The sequence below is a fragment of the Ochotona princeps genome, chromosome 2 (genome assembly GCF_030435755.1).
Source record: "Ochotona princeps isolate mOchPri1 chromosome 2, mOchPri1.hap1, whole genome shotgun sequence".
NCBI classification, from domain to species: domain Eukaryota; kingdom Metazoa; phylum Chordata; class Mammalia; order Lagomorpha; family Ochotonidae; genus Ochotona; species Ochotona princeps.
The window spans coordinates 165,241,249-165,250,681 of NC_080833.1; positions in this window are offsets into that span (position 1 = coordinate 165,241,249).

The window sequence follows — 9,433 nt, forward strand, 5'->3', positions numbered from 1 at the left end:
GGCCTCCAGTGCCAGCAAACCACATGACTGCCAGCTGGGGTCTCAGCTGCTCCACTCTGTGCCTGTCCGAACAGGAAACGGAGGACGGCCGCCCTGGCCCAGCCTGGCCAGCCCCGCAGACACGGCCATTCGGGGACGAGCCAGCAGATGGAAGGCTGATCTCTCTCTATAAATCTGCTTTTCAAATAAATTAGCAATTCTTACAAACAGTATTAACATGTAATAAATCAAAACAGAAAAGAAAAATAAGTACAAAACTCAAGATAACTACTACCTTAGATGGGAGGACAGGAATGCATGGAGAGGAGCATTCTGCGGAATTTCAAAGGTAATTACATTTTTTTTTAGGTGGAGATAGAAGAATCTTCACCACATCACAAACCCAGGGCTCTCATCTCTATTCGATGTTTTGCCAGCCTGAAAAGGGTAGAGTGGGAGTGGAAACAGCACTGGCATACAGAAAGGGATTAACCACCACAAACCCCACTTTCAGTGGTGACTTCGCTCACCGGGAAAAAGAAGGGCCCTACAGGATACTGATCTCTGTTTTCTCAGGAAAGTTAACCTGCTACTTAAAGGGAGGTGGCTATTTCATTCCACACTTCAGAAAGCAGGAAAATGCGCCATCCCCCCAGGGAAGCAGCAGCCCAGAAGTTCACCTGCAGAGAGCAGGACGCGGTAACCCTGCTGGCCCGTTTGTGTTCTGACACTTTATGTATATTAACTCAATTAAATTCTGCAATAATCTAAGGAAAGACTATTGTCTTCATTTTATGGTTCATGAAATAGTGTTAAGTAACTTGCTCAACATTAAGTAGAGAGTTGTAGAGAAACTAGATCTGAATCCAGGCAAACTGGTTTCAGAAACTCTACTCCCTTAATTACCATATAAAACTGTGCCTTCTCCGGAACTGCAACAGCTAACCTTAGAGACTCCTCTTGCAAGCTGTCTGCAAAGCTACATGACACTCATCTACTGCGCATGCACTGAACTGAGGGGTAGGGGAAACCACTCTAGCTTTCCACTTCCACACAGAGATCCAGGACCTGTTTTGGGGAATCTTGAGGCCCCTGAAATCACACATAAATTTGTTTATGTAGATATGTCCATTTCTTCTAAAGACAGTACCTACTACTGTATTCGCAAAGGAATGTGAAATGGTTCAAAATCTATCAGGCATCAATAATTCCCTATCATTTTACTATCAGGGGCAACTTGCAATTCTACCACCACTCCCCAGCCCTCCTTTTGGAAAGCTATCCAAAAAAGTTTAACTCCAGTAAAACTTTGATTCTCTTTTTTTGTGAATCACATGTAAATTTATCAATGAAGCTTGTAATGCAGTAAAAAACTTAATCACCAATGGAGATCAGAGGGTACTTAGAAAAACCCAAGGAAGGCATTGCAATACATTTATTTATTTACTTATTTATGCATTTATTTATTTTCCTCTAACAGCATGCAAACTGAAATGCTTTTTTTAAAAAAAATTTATTTCTTTGTTTTTGGAAGTCAGATATACAGAGAGGAGGAGAGACAGAGAGGAAGATCTTCCATCTGTTGAATCATTCACCAAGTGGACAAAATGGCCAGAGCTGAGCCGATCTGCAGCCAGGAGCCAGGTGCTTCTTCCAGGTCTCCCACATGGGTACAGGGGTCCAAGGCTTTGGGCTGTCCTCCACTTCTTTCCCAGGCCACGGGCAGGGAGCTGGGATAGAAGAGGGCCACTGGGATACAAACCAGCACCCATATGGGATTCTGGCGCGTGTAAGGCGAGGTAGGAACTCATGGGTACTTCCATTTTATGGGTTACTCATTTGGCTGCTCCCACTGTTCTCGGGAAGCTCTTTTTCATCGTCTCCCCGTTCCTTCACCAGGCCCTCCTGCACAAAGCACCGTGATGTGTTTCAGGCCCATCTGTACTTTCCTTACTCCAGGCCTGGATCAACAACAAACCCAGATTCCTTTAAGAGCCAAGAGCCGGGTGCTTACTGATTTGGGGATGCCGTCAACAACCTGGACAAGCAGCACTAACACTAATGAGGGTACTTTAGCAAAACCACCCCAACAGCTGGTTCCCTCCCTGGGTAACACAGCACCCAGCACGGCCCAAGCCAGGAGCCTCCTCCAGCACTCCCACATGGGTGGCAGGGGCACAAGCACGTGGGTCATCTGCGGCTGCTTTTTCAGGACCATCAGGTCAAAAGGGGAGCAGCTGAGACATGAAGTGGCACCCACATGGGATGCTGGTGCTGCTCATAGTGGATTCACCCACAAAGCCACAATGCTAGCCATCACACAAACTTTTTCAAGAAGCTCCAGGCTCTGTTTGGATCAGCTCTGGTCACTGCCACCATATGAGGAATGAACCATCGGATGGATGATCTCAATCTCTCTCTCCTTATCTGTAAATTCACTTTCAAATAAAAAATAAGGGGCCAGCATAGTGGCTCCACAGGCTAATTCTGGTACCTATAAGCACCAGCGCCCCATGCAGGAACCAGTCTGTGTCCCAGATGCTGCCTGTGGCCTGGGAAAGCAGCAGCAGAGGGCCTGAACCCTCGAGACCCTGTGCCCTGAGAGGCCCAGAAGAAGCTTCTGGCTCCTGGCTTTGGGTCAGCTCAGCTCTGACCAGTGTGGTCACTTGGGGAGGGCCTGTTTTGCCTCTCTATAAATCCGCCTTTCCAATAAAAAAATATTAAAACTATTAATAAAATCTTTAAAAAAATTTTTTTAAGACTACGGGTGATCAGCCTCATCTCGTAAAGCACTAGCCATTTCTCTATCCAGACAGGAGACAACATGAAGGTTCAATCAGATAAGGCACACACACAGCAGGGTTCTAGAAGGCTCCAAAAGCCTCTCATTATCCTCACTTGGATGACGGAACAAAACTACAAAACTAGAGTTTTTACTTTTGGGGAATGTGGAAGGTACTTGCTTCACGGCTCTAATTCAGGCAATTAGAACAAAACTTTGAGCAGCTAACACATTTATGTTTTAAATTCAACTTTTTGTAAAACACAAGGACTGACGAGAAACAATAACAGAACAAAAAAAGAAAGACAACTTAATCTTTCATCTTTCATGGTAGTAGAATTGTGGCGGATTTGCTTCCTATTTTGATAACCAAAATCATTTGCCAACTCTTCTAACGTTAGTAAAGAGCAAAATCCAGCCCATACTTTCATTTTCTGTATCCTTAGACATCCTATTTAGTATTCCGGATAATCCTATAAATTCCCACCACCCCAAGGAGGAAATGGGCTCAGAGTGTATGAAGTGATTAAGCAGCTGGTCCCACTGTGACACAGGAATTCAGACCGGACTCCCTCCTCCCGAAAGTCTGATTTTCTGTGCAAAATCCATGATAAAATATAACTACATTTTGTGGGACACTTTAATAAGCAATTAATACAATGTGGAAATATACATGAAATTGCAACAGAATATAATTTTAGACACAAAACAAAAAATCTTCATTCTTTAAATCTCTGGAAAACTCACAGAAATCTCCAAGGTGATTACTTACAGAGCTGGCTGAGTGCGCAACCTCGGAGAGACAAGGGTTTCCTGAATAAACTCCAGAAAATCCAAGTTGTACTTCAAACTGGAATTTCAAGGGATAAAGGATAAAATGACTACTTAGGCAAAAACAAATTAACAACCCCAGACACACTGCACTTTGAAACTATCAGTCTTCTTACTAGCTAAATTCTGGTGACTTTGTTAATTACAAAAGTTCTCAGGCAAAAATGATCTCTATTAGGAAAGAGAGTGAGTGAGACAGAACTCGGATGAGTCACCCAGGGCTGCAAGATAAACCTGCAACACAGCTGATAAGCCACTTGTGGACTCTGCATTCAGGACAAGCTCTCCCTGGAGTGTCTCAGCCAACCTCGTGTTCCAGTTTTAGTCCGAGGGCTTCCTTCACCTCAACTGAAGTTCCTGTTTTGTTAAATGACTTTCCTTTGACCACTGATATAGTAATAATGTTTAAAAAAACAACACCAGGGGTGCCAACACCACAGCCTAGAGGCCTCATCTTGCACGCACCAGGCTCCCGCATGGGCGTATGGACGCCAGCTCATCTCCGGGCTGCTCCACTTCCCATCTGGCTCCCTGCTTGTGGCCTGGGAAAGCAGTGGAGGACGGCCCAGAGCCCTGGGACCCTGCAACCGTGTGGGAGACCTGGAAGCGCCTGGCTTTGGATCAGCTCAGCTGACCCTTGCGGAGGGAGCTGAGCCAGCAGATAAAAGATCTTTCTCTCCTCCTTTTCTTCTCTCTGTAAATCTGACTTTCCAATAAAAATAAATACATCTTTAACTTAAAAAAAAAGAAGAAAAAGAAGACCAAACTGGAGACCAGCACCACGGCACCAGCATGGTAGGTTCGTCTCCTGGCAGTAGAGAACGGCCCAAATTTGGAACCCTGTACCCGCAGAGGAGACCCAGAAGACACTCCTGGCTCCTGGCTGCCACTCCTGAGTGCTTCAGCTGTTGGGGCTTAATTGGGAAGAGAACTAGCACATGGAAGATTTTTTTTTTTCTCCACAAATGTTATCTGCCTTTCCAATCAAAATAAATCTTAAAAAAAAAAAAGGAAAGGCTCTCACAGATCCAAAATTTAAAAATTAAAAACCCGGGCCCGGCGGCGTGGCCTAGCGGCTAAAGTCCTCGCCTTGAAAGCCCCGGGATCCCATATGGGCGCCGGTTCTAATCCCGGCAGCTCTACTTCCCATCCAGCTCTCTGCTTGTGGCCTGGGAAAGCAGTTGAGGACGGCCCAATGCCTTGGGACCCTGCACCCGCGTGGGAGACCCGGAAGAGGTTCCAGGTTCCTGGCTTCGGATCGGCGCGCATCGGCCTGTTGCGGCTCACTTGGGGAGTGAAACATCGGACGGAAGATCTTCCTCTCTGTCTCTCCTCCTCTGTGTATATCTGGCTGTAATAAAAATGAATAAAATCTTTAAAAAAAAAAAAAATAAAAAAAAATAAAAATTAAAAACCCGTGACCAGGTAAGAACCAGCTTCTTTACAATCAGGGTACGACAACTTGTTTCTGAAACTATGTGACTGTGTTAAGTTTCAATTTTTTTTTTAAATTACCCAATTACAACTCAGATTTTGCTCAGAGAAGGAAAAGGAGTGAATTTTCCTATCAAATATTAAATACAAGCAGGCCGCATAAATAACAACTGATCAAAACGGTTACTGGTGCATCCTCCTCGAAGTCCAAACTTTGTCCGGTTCAGTTTAAGCAGCGTGGAGGCTTTTCTTTTTCTTTGGAAGGCCCCCTCTTAAGGGTCTGGCTGACCAAAGTTTGGGCCGCGGAGGGCGGAGGGGGCGGTGTAGGGCAGCGACCAACCGAGCAGCAGTCCCATTTCAGACCTTACAGGAATTCTTCCTTTTCTCCTAACGCCCAAACCAAAAACTTAACCCCACTTTAGCCCGATTGTTCACAAGATCCTAATTCGCTTAAAACAACAACAACTCTCCAAAGGCGAAAACGTACCCTCGTCCCGCCCGGCCGACGTGCGGCGGGGGTGGGGGTGGGGAGGGCTGGCTCCTGCGGGACCCTCGGACGCCGCGAGTCGGTTCAGACGCTCGGCCCGGGCTGGGCGACCCTCCTCCGGTGCGCTCAGGCCTTCCAGCGGGTCTCGGACGCTGCGGCCGCCAGCCCGTCCCCGGGAGCCCTGCGGCCCTGCCCTCCGCTCCGCGACGCCCGCCTGCGCCCGCGGCCGCCGCGGCAGAACGTTCTACGTCCCGCCTCACGTGACGCCCCGCGCCCGCGGAATGCTGGGGCCCCGCCCCCGGAGTGGCCGCCGCCGGGAGGGCCGGGTGCTGGCGCTGGCCGCTCTGCAGGCCGGTGGAGCGCGGCAGGCCGACACGCCGAGAGGAATCATTCTGGCAAGCTGTAAAAATAACTTGGGAGTTGGTTTGTCTAAAACAGCCAGGCTTGTTTGCCTGCCGGGTTAGGAATTTATCTCATAACGTGGTCGCAAATGTTAAGATGTAAGAATGGCAGTATTGAATGATAAATCAGAAATAGGTCTGATTTTGACCTATCAGTGTTTGTAAATATTGAGAAATGCAAGCAGTCTACCCAAGAACATAACTGGTTAGGGGCATAATTGGTCAACTAGCTCCAAAAGCCCTATTTCTGATCTACGAAACGTAAGAAATCGATTGTGGGGCCGGTGCTGAGGCAGGTGGGTTAAGCTGCTGCCTGCAGCCCCCATCCTGTGCCATTCTCAGTCCCAGCTGCTGCACTCTGGACCCAGCTCCCTGCGCCAGTGGCAGGTAAAAGCAGTAGAAGGTGGCTCAAGGAGGTCGGGAGCGCTGGGTGGAGTTCCAGACTCCTGGCTTCAGCCTGGTCCAGCCCAGTCCCGACCACTGGGGCCATGTGGGGAATGAACCAGCCATGGACACAGCTGTCTAACTCTGCCTTTCAAATAAGTAAGTCTTTAAAATAAAAATAACCTCTGTTTAGTAAGCATGTCCTGGTTATTTATTCCCCTGACCAGAAATGTATTATGCACACTAAACTCATTGATATTTTCTCTTTAAATAACTTTAGTGTCTGCTTATCCCAAACAAGAAGCTCCTGTACAGAAACTATTTTCAAATAAGTTGTATTTTCACATGGCTGCTTTAGAAGTGAGCATTTGGCTTAGCATTTAAAAAGCTTTTATACCCAATCCCAAGTTCTGGTTACTGATGCTCACCCTAAGAAGTAGCAAGTGATGCCTCAAATAGTGGAGTTCCCACTGCCTCCATGGGTAACCTAGAATGAACTCCTGGTCCCCAGCTCTGGCCACCCCGTTGTGGGGAAGGAGGCACCACAAAGATGGCCTCTGCTCTTATCTTGCATGAACAAATCTCCATACAGCCAGATCAGTGAGTCAAGGGAGATGGGGGAGGTCAGAAGTCCTGCCACAGCATTCAGGAGGAAGGTTCCAAGAGCAGAAAACCCAGGAAAATGCTGCAGTGTCCTTCAAGTACATTTGAGGTGCCCAGATCAACAGCTAACAATGAAAAGGGCAGGGAGAAGACCCATCAGCAACCGGAACTGCAATCCTGTCCGGCTCATTCATCACAGGAGTGTGACTGATAACTTATTTTCATGATCAGGTAGAGCTCAGAAGCTGGGATCACTGCCTTCTCCACAGCCTCATGATAAAACCAGGAACTTGGTGGGGTCCACACTGTAATCTGGTTAAGATGCAGCCCTTCAGGCTAAGCAAGCGTCTTCTACACTTGTTTTCTGAGATTTATTTTTATTGGAAAGGCAGATTTACAGAGAGGAGGAGAAACAGAAAGTTCCATCTACTGGTTCACTCCCCAAGTTTCCAAAACGACTGGAGCTGAGGGGATCCAAACCAAGCAGCCTAGCGTCTTCCGGGTGTCCCCCATGGGTGCAGGGTTTCCAAGCTTCGGGCCATCCTCTGTGGCTTTCCCAGGCCACAGACAGGGAGCTGGATGGCAAGTGTGGCAGCCCGGTCACAAACTGCACCCGTATGGGATCCTGCGCATCCAAGGCAAGGATTCAGCCACGAGGCTAGCTTGCCAGATGTCTTCTACACTTTTTGAAGGCTCTTCCTTTTCTCATTCCAGAGGGACCTGCCCCTATCTGCCTTCTGGTCCATCTGACTCCTTACAGCTCCCCTCCAAAGGCCACGGTGAGCATTTGGGGAGAAAACTAGCCAACGTGAGCTCTTTCTGCTTCTCAAATAAAATTAGCTGCTTTCTTTAGAATCCAGTGTCATGTGCACAGGATTCCAGCCTAGCCCTAATAGCTAGGGATGTGAATCAGTGCCATTTAATCTGAAATATCTTTCGTGTGTGTCTTCATGCATGGCAGATACATCCAGGGTTATAACGTCTTCATCTTTATTGGCACAGAAGTTTTATAAAAACATCAATGATTGTATTCTTTGTTACAATTATTTCTTACTTTCTTGAGTCACTGCATTTTTCGCATTCCAGATTCCTCGACTGTTTACTCGCCAGAGCTCAGGCCCTTCCTTAAGGCCACACAAAACCTTGAAAATGCTGAGTGCACAGGATCTGGAATGTCGCCTCTCTTGGCCACCTTCATGTGCTGGGAAACATCCACGGAGGAACACTAGATTTGGCAAGTCTGGCTTGGCTTTACAGTCTGGATGAACATCCACAAGGTTGCCACGCGTGCAATCCTACAGTTAGGATTATGGATTCTACTATCCTGGGTAAAACAGGGAAAATCCTACTGGAAAACACATGGGTGTTAGTTACTATGTCTCTTATTTTTTTTAAGCTGCCTGTAAAAAAAAAAGTATTTTTATTGCAAAGTCAGATATACAGAGAGGAGGAGAAACAGAGAGGAAGATCTTCCGTCCGATGATTCACTCCCCCAAGTGAATGCAACAGCCGGTGCTGTGCCAATCAGGAGCCAAGAGCCAGGAATTTCCTGTAGGATCCCAAAGCTTTGGGCCGTCCTCGGCTGCTTTCCCAGGCCACAAGCAGGGAGCTGGATGGGAAGTGGAGCTGCCGGGATTAGAACTGGTGCCCATATGGGATGCAGGCACGTTCAAGGCGAGGACTTTAGCCGCTAGGCTACGGCGCCGGGCCCATGTCTCTTATTTTGTTATGAGGTTCTCATCATTCATTCTAGAAAAGTCATTCATATATATATATATATGAAATTCATATTTATTTTCCCAATGCACAAGCAGGAAGCTGCATGGGAAGTGGAGCTGGGACACGAACCAGTGCCCATATGGGATCCTGGCGTATGCAATGTGAGGACTTCAGCCACTAGGCTACTGTACCAGACCCATTTTTTAGAATGTATTTATTTTTATTGGAAAGGCAGACAAGATTTACAGAGAGGAGAAAGCTCTTCCATGTGCTGGTTCACTCCCCAGATGGCAACAACAGCCAGAGACAAGGCGCCAGGAGCCTCTTCCAGGTCTCCTGTGCAGGTGCAGGGTCCTAAGGCTTTGGGAGATCTTCTACTGCTTTCCCAGATCCTAAGCAAGGAGCAGCAGCCAGGACATGAACCAGTGCCCAGTGGGATCAAGGTGCTTGTGAGGTGCAGATTTGGCCACTGGATGATGGCGCTGGGCCCACACCTTCTGTTCTTTTAATGACGCTAATATTCAGTAACGTGTTAGCCTCATCCCTGATCATGCAATATAAAAAACCTCTCCTTTTATTAATATGCTCCCAAACTGAAGTTTTTACAAGCCTATATGCAAGCTCCTGTATGGTCACCTGAGCTGGTAAATGTTTTAATGAAGCTCCTAATGAGCGCATTAACGTTCATAATATCCACTTAGTATATTAATCGCATAAAATGTATCTTTCGATAATTGCATTACACTCATTAAGGAACTTTCACTATTATGTGGTCATGGGTAATGTAAAAGCCACCTCACAGAGAAATAATTA